The following is a 16,558-nucleotide window of genomic DNA, read 5'->3' as shown; positions in this document are numbered from 1 at the left end:
CAGGAAAAAAATGTAATTAAGTTTTCAACTTCCACATCTGACTGCTGTTCACAGAGCAGGAGCTGAAACTAGAGAGAAGTTTCTGTCTTGCATCTCTCTTTGCATCTTTGCAGTCATTGATTCCTTCAGATTTCTCATGTGGGCACTAAACTGTGCATAAGATAAATACAAACCGTGCAGAAGAGATGAGAGACGGTGTCTGGACTGGAGTTGTCTAAGATGTCAAGAAGACACCGGGATTTGCCCAGGCTGCGGGCTGAACGGGGTGCAGGATGGAGGAGCGTGTCCGGGGGAGATGGCTGATCAAATGCACGCTGCAGCAGCTCGTTGGTTGCGAGGAGAGGAAGCGGAAACCAGGAAGACAGGAGTGGCGACCCCGTTGGCAAGGGACACAAAATGATTTGCACAGGAAGAACCGGGACCAGATGGAGGACTCGAAAGAGGCGGACATGTTGCCTTTCCACAGGGAGAAACCCCAAGCTGAGGTACTGACTCCCTGAAGGTGGACACTCAGGCCATGGCTTGGTCAGCTCACTCCGCACTGCCCTGGGAGTTAAGACCTGGTGCCAGGGATGTCCCTGCTGCCCTCAGGCCCTTGGCACATGCCTGAACTCAGCATGTGGGTTCGGCATGGAAACTGGTTTGAGGGATCCAACAGGCAAAGAGAAGGAAACCTCAGTCGTTTAGTATTTCCATTTTCGTCCTCCCTTTCCCAAGCCAGCAAGACCTAAGAAACAGTGTTCTTACCCCTTAGTCTCTTCCCTGCCTTAGAGAGCCACACAGCCACCAGGAGGCACCTTCACCCTCCTGGCCTCACCTGGGAACAGCCGGCCACATGCCACAGCAGGCACTTGAGGCAGCTGGGGGACAGAAGGAGGAAGGAAGCGCAGTGCCCGGGCTCACCTGTTAGAGACACAGCTCAAGTCCAAGGGGCTTGGCCACACCACCTCCCTGAAACCACACGCCCAGAGCGTGCCTCTGTCCCAGTTGCCCGTGCAAAGCCCCTTTGCCTTCGCAGCTGCTGTTTCTTCTGGAGCATGTTGGAAGTGTTGGACTGGACGGTCTAAGTCACTACCAGCCACATTTCCTTTTTTCTTTCTTCTTTGTTATTCCAAAGCACCAGGCATGCTAGTACGAGAAGGGATCAGTGTGGATTTCTTTTTTTATTTTTATTTTTTGAGATAAGAGTCTCGCTCTGTCACCCAGGCTGGAGTTCCGTGACGCGATCTCAGCTCACTGAAGCCTCCACCTTCTGGGCTCAAATGATTCTGCTGCCTCAGCCTCCCAAGTAGCTGAAATGACAGGCACATGCCACTACGTCTGGCTATTTTTTTGTATTTTAGTAGAGACAGGGTTTTGCCGTGTTGACCAGGCTGATCTCAAACTCCTGAGCTCAGACAATTCGCCTACCTCAGCCTCCCAAAGTGCTGGCTCACAGGTGTGAGCCACCGTGCATGGCCCGGAGTGTGGATCTGGAACAAAAAAGGTTACGGCGAATAAAGGCTGGCAGAAGGGAAGCTTGCGTGGGTTTTTTCTCTGATCACGGAAGATAATAAAAGCAGGTAAGAGTCATGGAATTCAAGGAGCATTGCTTTCCTTTTTTTTCTTCAAAACAGTTAACTTAGAATGTAAATTCTGAGCTTCAGCCCTTAGAGAAATAAAGTTACAAGACATAAGGTTTAAAATGTCTGTTCCTTACAGTATGACATAGATATTTTTAAAATAATCATAACATTTTCTTTCTGGTTAAAAAAACCCACTAATTTATTCTAGTAATCCAGAATCCTTGTGGGTGGTGATATGAAATTCTATTATTGTTCAGTTAATCTACTACAGTTGTTTCCATAATTTAGGAAATTAAATTTCCATGAAACTTGCTCTAAAGAATTTTCATAAAGTAACAGTGTGATTCTTTTGCCATAGATATAAAGAATGTATTTATACATTTTTTCACGTAGATTATTTTTCGCTTTGGTTTTCTGTGACAATTTTCTTGCCTGGCACTGCCTTGAGAAAGCAATTCTCTTCTTTTGCTTAAGAAAAAAAAACTGTCACAGGCAGTGCATAATTATATTTATTTAGATTCTTTACCTAAATCCTATTTTAAAATTTGAATTACTAAAGCAGAACCTGCCAGCAAAATGGAAAGCAAAGAGCATAATACTCCATTTATAGAATATATTTCTAATTTAAGAAGCATTTTTCTGTGTTCTGAAATCTTAATGTAGATTATTTTATATTTCATTGGGTTCCACTATTAAGAGTACACTCCCAATACAATATGAAGCTTGGTTCCCCAGCTTTGAATAGCAAGTAATCTCCTATAGAATAGGCATCAATTGGGACACTCTGGAGCAGTGGTGCTGCAGAAAGAATGTGTCGCTGTGAGTAGTGTGAGGAAAACGTTAACCCGGCTTTGCAGGTGACTTGCAGGGAGAGCTTTGACTCACTGAGGCACACGCCGCCTGATTTTATCTCACAGCGTCGATTGTCTGTTGCCACGGTTGCCCGTAAATTGCAGGGTTTCCACTCAATGAGGCTGAACTTCCGTGGCAGGCCCTCTCCAGGAATGTGTGACATCATAAAATGAGCATCCAGCCACATCAGTCAAGATCGTGTATCTTTGTTAATATTCATTTATAGGAGCATAAATATCTGTTCTCAATACATAAAGTGGACTGTTGTTTTTTTTTTTCAATTGCTGGATTTACATCTGAACCTCCTAACAGAATGATCTGAAGACAGGTAAACTTAGACGGCGGGGATACTCGCCACTGGACTAACGAGGAAGACCTGACGAAGGCAGGCAAACTGAGAAGCCCGTGAACAATCCTGCAGTTTTAAGAAGCAGTGAACGTCAAAACCGTCTAGGGGCAGGGAAGGGGTGCAGACACATCTGAAGATTAGGAATGAATATTTTGTTGTGGGCATGGGAAATTCTTAAGATGGATTAGTTGGCTAACATCAGGTACAAGGTTGGCACCAGATTTAATGAACTTTGCTTATGTGGAATATACCAAAATCCACTGGATCAGCCAAATCTCCACTAACTGGAAGCACCTGGGATCTCTCCTGTCCACATGTTTTCACGTAAGGGCCAATTTGCACCAGAAGGGCTCAAACAAAAGTCCTAAAACATAACCGCCACAATGTCACATTTAAGCAACCGGCATGTACTTCAGCAGTATGTCGAGATTTCAAATGACATGTGTAAGTCCTCTGTGAACAGTGTCAGCTGCTGACAAATGCCGCGATTCAGTCCGGGCAGAAAGCAAGTGCAGAGGCCACGCCGGCTGCTTCCGGGTTTGTGGGGGGAGAAAATGCCCCGCACTCAGGCGCTCAGAGCAACAAGAGCCACAGGAAAGCACCTGGTTCAAATGGCAATAGTGTTCTGGGCACCAAGGCTGCTCAGCTCTGATTCCTCATCTGCAAAGAAGTCATCATACGGAGGGACGATGGCTCCCGGCTGCTTGTAACGTTACCCCTCTCATCTCTGAAGTGCCCACATGAGAGGAGGGGCTTTGCAGTGTCACTGCTGGCACTCTACCAGCAGCTCACTGCCCCTCTGGCCTAAAGACCATTGGCGACAATGGCTGCATTGTGGCAGTCCCGTGCTTACAGCGTAGGGCAGCCTTCACACTTCAAATGAGGATCAACATGAGCATAACTAATGGAGCCATCAAAGACATGGGTTTAACGTCCCACTCTGAAAACACCCACCCATTGCACATTCCTCCTCAGGGCTTTTCCCAGGGGAAAAAAAGGCCTGGAAAGGCGAATGGGACACAGCCAAGAAGGTGGTGGCCTGCTCCGTGCCAGGTCGCCCTCTCCGAACCTTCATCTCGCTGTGCTGTCCCAGCAGGTCCTGGAGATTCCCAGGAGAGGGAAGGAGGCTGCAGCATGTCCCACGGCACACTGTGACAGGGAACATCCCTGGGCGCCGTGCCCGGCAAGGATGGGCCGAGAGACTCACAACGGCATCCCCGCAGTGCCGGGACGGGGCCCTGGGGTAGAATGGGCCATACAGGGGGAAAATGTGGTCAAGATGAAAAGCATCTTGCATTCAAAACAGGAAGCCACATGCACTCTGGGCTTGGGGCCACTTTCCCACCCCATGCAAATGTGTGGAGTCGCTTAGGAAGAAAGGGCCAGTAACCATGGTGTTCGCAGGAACTTTAAAAATCTGGGCTGAGAAGCCCAGGTCTGGAGAGAGTTCTAGAAAGCGTGGAGGCACATTTATCCAGCGGCATTCGCAGAGTCACCTGTGAGTCCCAGGAAGGGGCAGGAACAGTGAAATCAAATTTTAACAAGAACCTACAGGGCAGAATGGAGCAAGAGACATCTGTCACCTACAGACAAATTGAAATGACATTAAAAGACAGACATGATGGTTTTATGACATTTTTGCAGCTTCTTAAAAAAATAACCCAGGAATTTAGATAACAGATCAAATCATTAACAAACTGTAGAATTCCTTAGGGATACCCTGCTTGACTGCAAACCTCCTCCACTGAATTAAATTAAATGAATTCAGCAGATTTTCTGCATGAGGTGCAAGTCAGGGATGTCATGTGTTTCACTAGCTGGAAATCCAGATAATTCCACTGTGCTGTGATGTCTTATTTGCAGTTTCTCTACATAAGTGTGTACTTTTCTTTCTTTTTTTTTTTTTTTTGAGTCAGAATTTTGTTCCTCTTACCCAGGCTGGAGCGCAATGGTGCAATGTAAGCTCACTGCAGCCTCCACCTCCCAGACACAAGCAATTCTCCTGCCTCAGCCTTCCGAGTAGCTGGGATTACAGGCTCCGACACCACAACCAGCTAATTTTTTTGTATTTTTAGTAGAGATGGGCTTTCACCATGTTGGCCAGGCTGGTCTCGAACTCCTGACTGCAAGTGCTCCACCCGCCTTGGCCCCCTAAAGCACTGGGATTACAGGCGTGAGCCACTGTGCCCAGACATGTGCACTTTTAAAATACAAAGTAAGAAAGCTGCATTCTCTGCTTTTCCTCCTCCTACACTTTCACTTTGTTTGCCATTCTCTGAAGAGCTGGGTCATAAGGGAGGGAGCAGTGGTCAAAATACTCTCTCCTTCCTCCTGAGAGAGAAAGGCAGCCATGACCTCCAAGACCTAGGCTGGACCATCAAGTGAGCCCTGATGATGTCCCCATGGATACAAACAGCTTTGTACAACATTAACCTCAGGCAAGACCACTCTGAGACCAGGACAGATCGAGACAAAGACAAAACGTTTCTGTAATGATTTCTGAACACAAACAAAATATGCTCATTGTATGACCCATGAAGATGACCCACCATCCCATTACCTGGCTAGTGGAAGGAAGAGACTGCGATTTCTTTACTAATTATAGCCTGACCTTGCTATAGTCTGCGCGACTTTGAGATAAGAGAGATGAAGACCCCCAGTCCAGGAATGAGCCCTGCTTCCTGACAGCACACAGTCCACAGAGGCCCCACCTTCTTCAGTCACCCCCAAAACCACCTAACACAAGCCCAGTTTCCACTGTCCTGCCTAACACCCACTTTCGGTGACGCTTCCCACTCCCGGGGCGTGGATTCTCCCTGGCTGTGACTTCTTCCACCCCAGGAGGTCCTGGTGGTCTCTGGAGACATGGACACCCACCCTCCCCACAGGCACAGTGGATCACGGCCGAAGCTTCAGTTCTTGTCTCTGCGAAGACAGTTTGCCAATCTTTACCTCTAGCACTAACCTCTCATTTGGATTAAACGCCAATTTTCAAATGCCTGCCGAATATTCCCGGACGCTATGCTGCTGGAAACTCAAACTCAGTTTGCCCCGAATGAAACTCATCATCTTTCTCCCCAAAACCTTCTCTACTTCCCTGCAGCTCCCATTCACAGAATGGCACTGATGAGTTTTTAATCTTTCAGGCTCTAAACAGGAAAGAGAACCTATAGAAAGTTGAAGGTTGCTAGGTAATATATTAGGATCTCCTGTGATCCTTAACCAGGTGCGAAATGGCACTTGAGTCATGTCAAAGAAAAAATTATTCTGACCCTCGGCTAAAGACAGGAAGGAAGGCAATTGGAGGAGGGACTGCTCAGTAGGGTTTTGCAGTAGGGAGGGAGAGATCGGAATCAGCAGCAAGTAAAACAAGGATGTGGAGATTTACAGCCACGGAGCAGGGTGGGATGGGGGGGGATTCTTCATCTCGGGGAGCGGGATCCTTGCTAGACCATCCAGCGGGAGTCATGCTGCAGGCAGGCCAGCGTAGTAAATATCCGGGATGAGTGATGAGAAATCTCATCAGCTATCAAGAGTCGAGAATTTTTGCGAAACTGATCCAGGAGGACTCTTTCAAAAACTGGACTAAGCCGGCCAGGGACAGAGCCCAGGGTCAAGGCCTAGTGGAGAGGCAAGTGCAGGGACCACCTCGGGCTCGGTCAAGAAGAGGGTTCTGTCTGTATCTCTAGCTTGATTTACCCTTGACTTTATTTTCTTAAGACACCCAACAAGAATAACAAAACAGCCAATGTTAAAAGTTTAAAAATATAACATTGTAAAATGATGATGTCCTTTAAATGTGAAGATTTGGGGGAAAAATGTTGGCCAAAGTAGCTGTTTTCTTTCAACCTGGCTCTTTTTAAAGTCCGGAGAAGTCCTAGCTTTGTATAATTTACGCTCCCCACTACTGCCATTACCCTCACACCAACGTAAATGGAAGAAGGTTGCAATTTGCTAAAACACGAGTCAAAATGCTGGCGTGAAGGTTTCCTGGCAGAGCTGGGGTCCTCTGACACCCGGGGTCTGCGCACTGGCATAGGATAGGGTCTGTCCTCCCACACTGTTTGCGGCTAACAGGCGGGTAAGAGCCACGTGTGCTGACGGGCCTTGTGATCCAAACCAGTAACTTGAAACGATTTTCAGCGGACTCCCTTGTGGCATTTACTTCTCCTTCATTTAATTTTTTCTTCCTCAGTTTCTGTTTCCAGCTCCTCGGTGACCGTTGTGTGCTCCAGCCCCACGATTCTTCTTCAGGGGATTCCAGGAGTGAGGAGCAGGATCCGTCTATGAAAAACACAAAACAGAACAGAAAACTCCTCCAGGGGGTGCTGGGGATCAGCAAGACGCAGAAGTTACTTACTAACCAAAATTACTCATGGCCCGGAAATTGCAGTCGGGTCAATACAATACATTCTACCTTATTATTTCTTAAAATATTAAAATAAAATATTACTTTTTATATAAGAAGTTGAAGCAATAAATTTGTATGTTTTTAGGGACGGAGTCTCACTCCATCACCCAGGCTGGAGTGCAGTGGTGGGATCACAGCTCACTGCAGCCTGAAACTCCTGGGCTTAGGAGATGCTCCTGCCTCTGGTTCCTGAGTAGCTGGGATTACAGGTATGCACCACCCTGCCTGGCTAGGTTTTTATTTATTTATTTTGTAGAGATGAGGTCTTGCTCTATTGTCTAGGCTGGTCTAGAACTCCTGGCTTCAAGCAAATCCTCCCACACTGACCTCCCAACGTGCTGAGATTACAAGGCAGGAGCCACTGTGCTTGGCCTAAAACCAACATTTTACAAGTGTGCTCCCCCATACGTGTTATACAATAAAGTTCATAATATTGAACAAAGTTTCTTTTAAAATTATTTTTTCGTAATGAATGCTTTAAAAGCCCCTTCCAAATCCTGTTTCTGATCCTAAGTGTCATGGCAGCCCTTATGAGTAGTATTTGGGATTTGGGTTTGTGTGTATGTGTATGGTTTCGCTTTTTAAAAATGAACTAACTCTCTCTGGGCACATCTGTTCTGTTTTCCTCATGGCAGCTGGCTTGCTTCCTCTTTCAGTTCCTATGTTCAAGTAGCCAATTAGAAAGGTGGAATTTACTTTCACCAGATTGTAAGGTTCTTAAGGGCAAAATTGCACCCATCCCTTTTATTACCACAACCCAGCTGCATTTAATAGTCCACAACATTTGTGTTGACGGCTTGTTAAGTGGGTGCATAATGAATGAATGGGCACATTTACATTCCAGGAAGTGGGTCTGAGCTTCATGTCAGGACCTCAGGCCATGCTTGTCTCCTAACCAGAATGAAGTCCTTTGCCTTTTCAGAAGTAAGAAGATGTACCTAGCCCCCTAATAAAAAGCAGGGCTTAGTGACACAAGTATAATTTGAAAAGCTCATTGGTAACGCTCCATAAACATGAGATCACATATCACTAAGTATTGGGTCACTGGGAACAGGTGTCTGGCCAGCTTGGAAAAGGCCCTGTCATGGAAGAAAAATGTCAGTCTCTGAAAGCCTGGATTCTAGACACATGTCTGTCACTAATTTAATTGTGTGAATGTTTATTCTGCCTTTCAGTTGTATGGGCCTCAGTTTCTCCATGTGCAAAACATCTTGGGGAGTAGGTTCCACCACCTTTAGCAGCCTTAGCAATCTAGGAAGGCTTTGTTATTAGAAAATTTAAATCAAATGGCAGACATGATGACATAAAGCCAGTTATTTTTTGTAACAGGAAAACATGATCGCCTATTGATTTTACATAAAATGATTTCTTTTTCTTCTGTCACTTTTTCTATTCTCATCCCCGTGTTTCTCTGTTTTCACCTTTTCAGCATCTTACAAACGCTCCTTCTATGAATTGTACTGGCCATGTGACCCTGTGCTAATCTATTCCCAGGATTATGTTGGTTTCTGGACTCTAGATGGGAAGATCAGACCCCCCGCTGCGGTTATCTCTGGACCTCACGCCTACTGTAGTATCTGCCACGTGGCAGGAGCTCAGGACAGTCTTTATGACCAGAAGAATGAATGAATCCACATACGAATGAAGAAGGAGACTACTGCTGAGAAAACACAAAAGAAGCTTCCCACTACTCGGTATTTTGAAACCTGAAAAAACTTCATTGTACTTTACGTTGTTGTTAACTTGTAGCAAAACATACACAACATAAAAGGTGCAACTTAACCACTGTCAGGCGCACAGTTAAGTGGCATGAAGCGTATTCACGCTGCCGTGTGAACACCACCACCGTCCAGCTCCAGAACTTTTTCCCCACAAAACACTGACCTCCATCTCCACCACCGCTGCCCCGGACAACCACGGGACCTTGAGTTGGCTCCAGCTTTTGGCTGTTGTGAATAATGCTGCTGGGAACGCAGGTGCACAGAAGTCCGTTCCTGGCCGCGCTTTCTGAGCTTCGGAGTATAAAACCAGAGGTGACAGTCAATCTACGTTTAATGTTTTAAACTGCCACAGTCTTTGACACAGAGGCTGCACCATTTTACATTCTCACCAAGAATGTTCCTGTTTCCCAGCATGATTCCAGCGTCTCGGAATCCTCACCAGCACCTGCGGTTTTGATGGTGGTTTTTTAAAAAATTGTAGCCAACCTAATACTATAACCTAATAGGTGAGAAGCGTATCTTTCTCCCAGGAGCTTCCATTTGTATGCTTCTGATGATGGATGATGTTGAAGATATTTCCATGCGGCCACTGGCTATTTGTAAGATTTTCGATGAGGCCCTTATGGTCGTCAGCCTACGGGCACTCCAACTTCATGTTCATACAATTCAGTGTCTGCATTGCTGCTCGCCCTGGTTTACAGCTGACATGCATTTGCCTGGCTGACCAGTTGTCAGCCTAGTGCTAGTGGTTTGCATCTACCTTACTGGATTCTTGCCAAAGGGAGAGTGGACCTGCTGGTGTCCCCACTGAAGAGACGAGGCTGAGACACGCTAACGGACTTCAGCTAGACAGCACCACTAGGCACTAGCCCCCTTGTAGTTCAGCCCTGGGTGTCCAACGCTCACATCTTCTCTCGGCGTGCATGTGTGTTCACTGTGTTGATGCACCACACAGGCCCTGACCCTGAAGAAAAAGCAAAACACCTAAGTAGCTGCAATATTCTTTAATATTTAGACGCATCTTAAGAAGGAATCCTGAAAATGAAATACAGATTCCAGGTAAGCCTCTCATCTCAGGGCAATCTGAATGCTGTTTATATACTGAATACTTTATTTATTTATTATATTTTTTATACATTTAATTTTTTGGGGACAGAGCCTTGCTCCGTTGCCAGGCTGGAATAAAATGACGCAATCCTGGGTCACCGAAACGTCCACCTCCTGGGTTCACGCAATTCTCCTGCCTCAGCCTCCCAAGTAGCTGGGGTTACAGGCATGCGCCACCACGCCAGTCAAATTTTTTGTATTTTTAGTAGAGATGGGGTTTCACCGTGTTGGCCAGGATGGTCTCCAACTCCTGACCTCAGGTGATCTGCCCGCCTCGGCCTCCCAAAGTTCTGAGATTACAGGCGTGAGTCACCATGCCCAGCCCCCTCAACAGCTTACCTTATACATACACACAGCCCCAAAAGGTTATTTAAGTTTTAATACAGATGATCCTTCAGTTTGATTTATGCTATTAAGTAAAAGGTTGTTATGCATAAAGGAGAAAAAAATCAAAGAACTAGTTAAGCGCTTTTTGTATTCGCCTTCAGGCACGTTCATTAACCATGCTGACTGTTTTGCGTGATTTACGCATTATGTGCATGTACAGAGTGCCGTATAAAATAGATCATTTACCCAACAAATGCGGGCAGTGTCATCCCTCCCACTCTACCGAGGAATCTGTAAGAGTTTCTCTTATAAATCTAAGCTGCATTCGCTGTGCATGAGCGGGGCCTTCCATTAAGACGCACACATCTGGGTTTGGAAAAGGTCGGAGTGCCTTTTTAAGCAGAAACTCACTGAATCGGGATCGTTAGTGGCTCTGAGTAATCTTATTATTCAGCACTCCCCTCCCGGCCCCCCACACCGCCTTAGAAACCACGTCAGGACCGAAATCAATTTCCTCGATGGCTTCGTTTCTCGCGTCCTCCGGGTGCGCAGCCTCCCCGCGTCCAGTCTACCTCCAGGACCTCAGACAATTTCCAGAGAGGCCCATCGCGAGCAGTTTGCTTCCGACACTCAGCAGCCAGCTCCCAGAGTCTGCGTTTGCTCGTGCGGCGGGCTCCTCCCTGATTTTTGTGAGTGAGACTGAGGTCTGTTTAGACAGGAGGCCACTGTGTTTCCGGTGTCCTGTGACTTGCGAACTGGAGAGGGAGCTGAGGGTGCCCTCCCCACCTCCTCCGCCCAGAGGCCTTGGCTTCAGCAAGAGTGTGCAGCTGGCAGGCCTTGCAGCCGGAGAAGCTGCAGCCCGGCGTGCTCCGTGCGTGGTGTCCTCGCTTGACGGAGGGCACATCCTCTTATGGGCTTGGTCATTGCTGCCCAAGAAAAATAAATAAAATATTAAATATCATGAGAAGAGAGGTATGTTCATCCCGTTATAGTCAGTGCTCACACAGCAAGGAACTGGGGTGGGCAGGGAGCTTGTTCCCAGGCCCCTGGGACCGCTGGAGGAGGCTGGACATTACTGAGTTTCTTGACAAAGCAGCTGATGATTAAAGAGCAAAAGGGCTACACAGGAGGGCGTTGGGCAGACTGCAGGATCAGTGTCTACCTCGCACATGGACCTGACACTCAGGGACCCTCCCAAAAACAGGCTGCTCGGTATCCTCAGGTCTGGGGAGATGAGGCGTCACCAGAGGTTCCAAATCAAAAAGGTGTTTGTGCTGTGAATGGGAGAGCTTTCTAAAGCCAGACGCAGCTGTGACATGGTGGAGCGGAAGGGTGTTGAACAGATCTCTTCAAGGAAAGGTGTCCCGCCCCCACACGAAATGCGGCCACACGCAGCCACAGAGCCAGGGTGTCCTGTGAACCCTACGGATCCGAATTAAGATATTCGTAAGTCCGGGGGCAGCGGCGCATGCCTGCGATTCCAGCACTGTGGGTGGCTGAAGCAAGCCTGGGCAACAGAGTGAGAGCCCATCTCTATGAAAAATTGTTTTTAAGAAAGATGCTTATTAAATGCAGACACCAGATTTCTCAGTCTTGACATGAAAAACGGAGTTGAAAATGCCTCATTGATGTGTTCCTACTAATTACATAGTAAAGCAATAAGATTTTGAATGCACTGGGTTAAATACACCCATTAAATTTAATTTCACCTATTCCCTTTTTACTTTTATCAGTGTCGTTATGAGGAAATTGCAGTGAGACTTGTGATTTACCTTGTGTTTCTGCTGGCTGGCACTCACACAGGACTTCTGAAAATCTTTAATATGCTAAATTGCCTTGTGTATCCCTAGGAGACTATGCAGCGGCCAGCATTTTCAAACGACTTGACCCTACACACTATCTTACAGAACATGTGTGACTCTCCCTGACACGCCAACTTTCCACAGTAAACAGTTTCTGCCACAGTAACTCGTGCGTCTGAAGCTGGGTCCACTTCAGACGCATCTACCTGCCACTTTCCGTCTTCTGACAAATCCACAACAATTTCCTATGTATTTGCCTTCTTTGTTAACTGAAATTAACCAGATATAGCCAAGAAGGGGGCGTTATTGGTGATCCATTTTTTAATGCTGAAGGCATTCATCTTATAATCTGTTAACAACAATTTTTTCAATACTAAACATTAATATCTCTAAATATTTACATGTTTTTACAGATACTTAAACACTCAGTACAAATTTGTCCAATTCAACTATCTAAAACATTATTAAAACAAGTTGTTATATCTGTCCATTAGACAGAATTATTTTAAATGTTTCAATCATCTTTAAAAGTGTACAGAAAAAAGCCGGATGCAGTGGCTTATACCTATAATCCCAGCACTTCGGGGGGCCGAGACAGGTGGATCATAGGAGGTCAGGAGTTTGAGACCAGCCTGGCCAACATGGGGAGATTGTCTTTACTAACAATACGCAAATTAGCTGTGCGTGGTGGCGGGCGCCTGTAATTCCAGCTACTCAGGAGGCTGAGGCAGGAGAATCACTGGAACCCAGGAAGCGGAGATTGCACTGAGCTGAGATAGGGCCACTGTACTCCAGCCTGGGCTCCATCCTGGGCGACAGAGACTCTGTCTTCCCCCACCGCCCACCCTGCCAAAAAAAAGTTATGGAAAAAACATTCAAATATCAAGTGAATTACAAGAGTCATAGTTAGAAACAGACCCCTCAAGTGGTTTGAAAAGCACTCATATTTCAACTCACCCTCAGTTAGGAGGTGGATTTTTGCGTATGTTGGACAGTTAACCCCTGAGTTTGCTGGGACTTGGAAAGTATATCAGGAAAGCGGAATGAGCAAAGACACAAAAGGGAAGAAAAGCCGCAGCCACGTTGAAGAAGCCCAGCCACAGGACTGGGGAATGCCAGGGCCTCTCGCGTGGCAGGAGATGCGGGCAGGTGTCCAGCCTGCGAGGCCACCTGGAGAACCTGGATCCGTCAAAGCAGCAGCGTCGTGGGCTCACACCTGGCAACGCTTCAGCAGAAAGACCCAAAGGAAAGTGTGTATGTAGTTCCCAGAAATTTTTTTTAATGGCACCATAAAATTAATTTTTTTAATGTGTGAATATGTTTTTAGCAAAAAACCTCTAAACCAAGCTTATCCAACCCACAGCCTGCGGGGTGCTTGTGAGCCAGGATGGTTTTGAATAACACCCAGCAGAAATGGGTACACTTTCTTAAAACACCGTAAGATTCTTTGTGATTTTTTTTTAGTGTATCAACTATTATTAATGTTAGCATATTTTACGTGTGGCCCAAGACAATTCTTTTGCTTCCAGTGTGGCCTAGGGAGGCTGAAAGACTGGACACCCCCGCCCTAATATCTATTTGGACATCCACAGACACCCTAACATATTGATGAGTTAACTTCAAATGACTCTGGAATTTGTGGGTTACCTTTCATTTTAAATATACACAGTTCTCAGCCTCTGAAGAAAAAAGGCAAACCAAATGCCTTGTTTGAATTTTCCTGATACTGAAATATTTGGAAAGGAATTTACTTCCAGTTTCTGCTACATTCGGTGATCCCCACCCAAGCTCGGCCTGAGTGAATCATTCTGAGAACAACTCCTCCTGTACATGGACACACTTTCTTCTAAAACACAAGAACGTCCTCGCAAAGCCACTGGACAATGATAACCGAAAGACGCTGTCCCTCTCTGTGGCTCCCTGCGGATGGAGACGTGGCCCTCGCGGAGGCTGCAGGGCTGGAGAGCTGGCCGGGGCTGCTGCTTCTGGGTCAGCTTTCACCCGACTCCAGCATCTTCGCAAAATCCCTTACCAGCCACTGAGATGAAACGCTGATTAGCATTCCTTTTCATTAGTCATTAACACTTACCGCCTTTTCTTATCAAAAAGTGGCGGTACACTTAAAAATTCTGACTTTTTTTCCCCCTGAAGCAAATCAGCGGCCCTGACTTTCCAATCTCTTCCTGCGTTTTAGCTGCCTGTGACTTCCAGTTACTAGGGGCAGCAGGGGACCTGCCCCTGCCCCCCGGAGCACACTGGAGGTCGACCTGGGACCTGGCGCACCTTCCCAAACTTCGCATCTATGAGGAGATTTAGGTTGGGCGTGGCAGCTCAATGGTAGTGAGACCACGTCCCTGTCATAAAATCAAACAAAAACAGGGATTCTACGGCTTTATTGGCAAAAGTCTCCATGTTCCAATGGCCAAATAAATTAAAGTGGGGCCAGTCTGATGTTTATTAAGTGACAAGATCCTTTTAGAAAAGGAAGAATTGAGGAAGGGGAGGGAAAGGAAAAAAAAAAGAAAAGGAAGAATTAGAACTTATTAAGCCCAGTTAGGTTTATTTAAGTTGACAGAGCAACCGGCTAATTTTGCCATAACATATTATTTGTGTAGGAAGGGCATTTTCACGACACAGTTCTGTGGCAAAGAAGAAATTTTGGTAAACAGAGACCATTTCTGATCAGTGCCCAGGTCTGTGCTTTATCCGGAGAGCCACGTATGCCTACCCTCTTCCTGACATCATCATCTAGGTGGTAAGTCTTGTCCTTGTCACATTGCCACAGATTGCATCTCCACCGGAGCGGGCGAGCGTCAGTGAACAAGACACGGCACACCTCGCCTCAGCGACAGAATTCCAGGACTGCTTATGGCCCTTCTCATACGGACGACAGACACGCCGTGTGCTTTTTCCCTGCTGACCAAAGTGAGCGTCTGTGCTTTTGATTTTTCTCTCCAGGACTGTCAGCTAACAATGTAGTTGCTCCAATTATAGGCACTACCTGAAGCTATAACCATATGGCCGAATGTCTCATTCAGGACGGCCAAGTCACGAACCTATGGGTTTAGTGGCTGAATTTTACACACTTATTAGATTTATATAACATCTTTTCTTACGTATGTTGAAAGATTACCCTGTTATCTTGACAAGAGCTCTATAAAGCAAGAAGTTAGAAGAGAGAAGGGAGGCTGGGCACGGTGGCTCACACCTGTAATTCCAGCACTTTGGGAGGCCGAGGAGGGCAGATCACTTGAGGTCAGTAGTTGGAGGCCAGCCTGGCCAACATGGTGAAACCCCACCTCTACTAAAAATACAAAAATTAGCCAGATGTGGTAGCCCTCACCTGTAATCTCAGCTGCTCGGGAGGCTGAGGCACCAGAATCACTTGAACCAGGAGGCAGAGGTTGCAGTGAGCTGAGATTGCGCCACTGCACTCCAGCTTTGGCAACAGAGTAAAACTCCACCTCAAAAAAATAAATAAATAAAATTAAAAAGAGGGGAAATCATGACCAAGAATGAAATGACGCTGCCTGGGGCTGCTTTTAACTGGAGTTTGCTCACTGTCAACTTAGGAACCAACTTCCAGATTTCAGGAAATAAAGAGCCAAAACTAAAATAGACTAGGACCTGTTGGGAAGGAGGGAGACGCCGGGAAGGTGTGGAGCCAGAGCCTCTTGTGTCTACCGAGAAGGATGGAGCCACCTGGCTCTGCAGCTCCCAGGCAGGCAAGGAGAGATGAGTGTGGGAGTCAGGCAGACGGGCCGGCCGCCCACCTGGCAGGGTATAAACAGTGGCTGGGGCTCAGGGAACCAAGCCCAGACCCGGAGCTTTGACGTGTGGGCCTGCAGGAGTGACATCGGGGTCTCTCTCCGCACCAGCCTCTGCCTCTCGAGCCCCTGTCTCTCCCTATGTACAGGGCGAGGCCATTCTCCGAAGCTTCCTTGTCTCCCTAGATACCAGGCCCCCAGAGAGGAACACGATCACCTTCAGTCCTTCCCAGAAATGTCATTGACCAGAGAAGATTAACTCTCGCGTCACAGAGGAAGAGCCTGAAAGCCACACACCACACCTGGAGCCCAGCCAACTTCCCTCCAAACTGTGGTTCATCGTCTGGTCCCATTCAGTCTCCAAAGAGAATCGTACCAGTGTCTGAGCACTGGGTCCAGCCATTCCTTCTAGAAATTACTACCCCTCAAAAATGCTCAGTTTCCCCATCTTCTCTTCCCCTATACCGTGTCCCAAGAGTATAGAAGTGTCTGACCTCGCTGGTTATGGGTCATTGCTCTCTGTGCTCATGCACATTAAGTAAACGTACATGCCTCTTCCTCCTGTTAATCTGCCTGTCGTTAGTTCATTTTCAGCGAACCCTCCGAGCTCTCAGAAGGGGAGCTTCCCTTTGTCCCCTACAAAGCTGGCAGGACCTT

Source organism: Cebus imitator, unplaced genomic scaffold (assembly GCF_001604975.1).
Source record: "Cebus imitator isolate Cc_AM_T3 unplaced genomic scaffold, Cebus_imitator-1.0 Scaffold291, whole genome shotgun sequence".
Lineage (NCBI taxonomy): Eukaryota > Metazoa > Chordata > Mammalia > Primates > Cebidae > Cebus > Cebus imitator.
The sequence above is the reverse complement of the archived record's forward strand: the minus strand, read 5'-3'. Positions refer to the sequence as shown.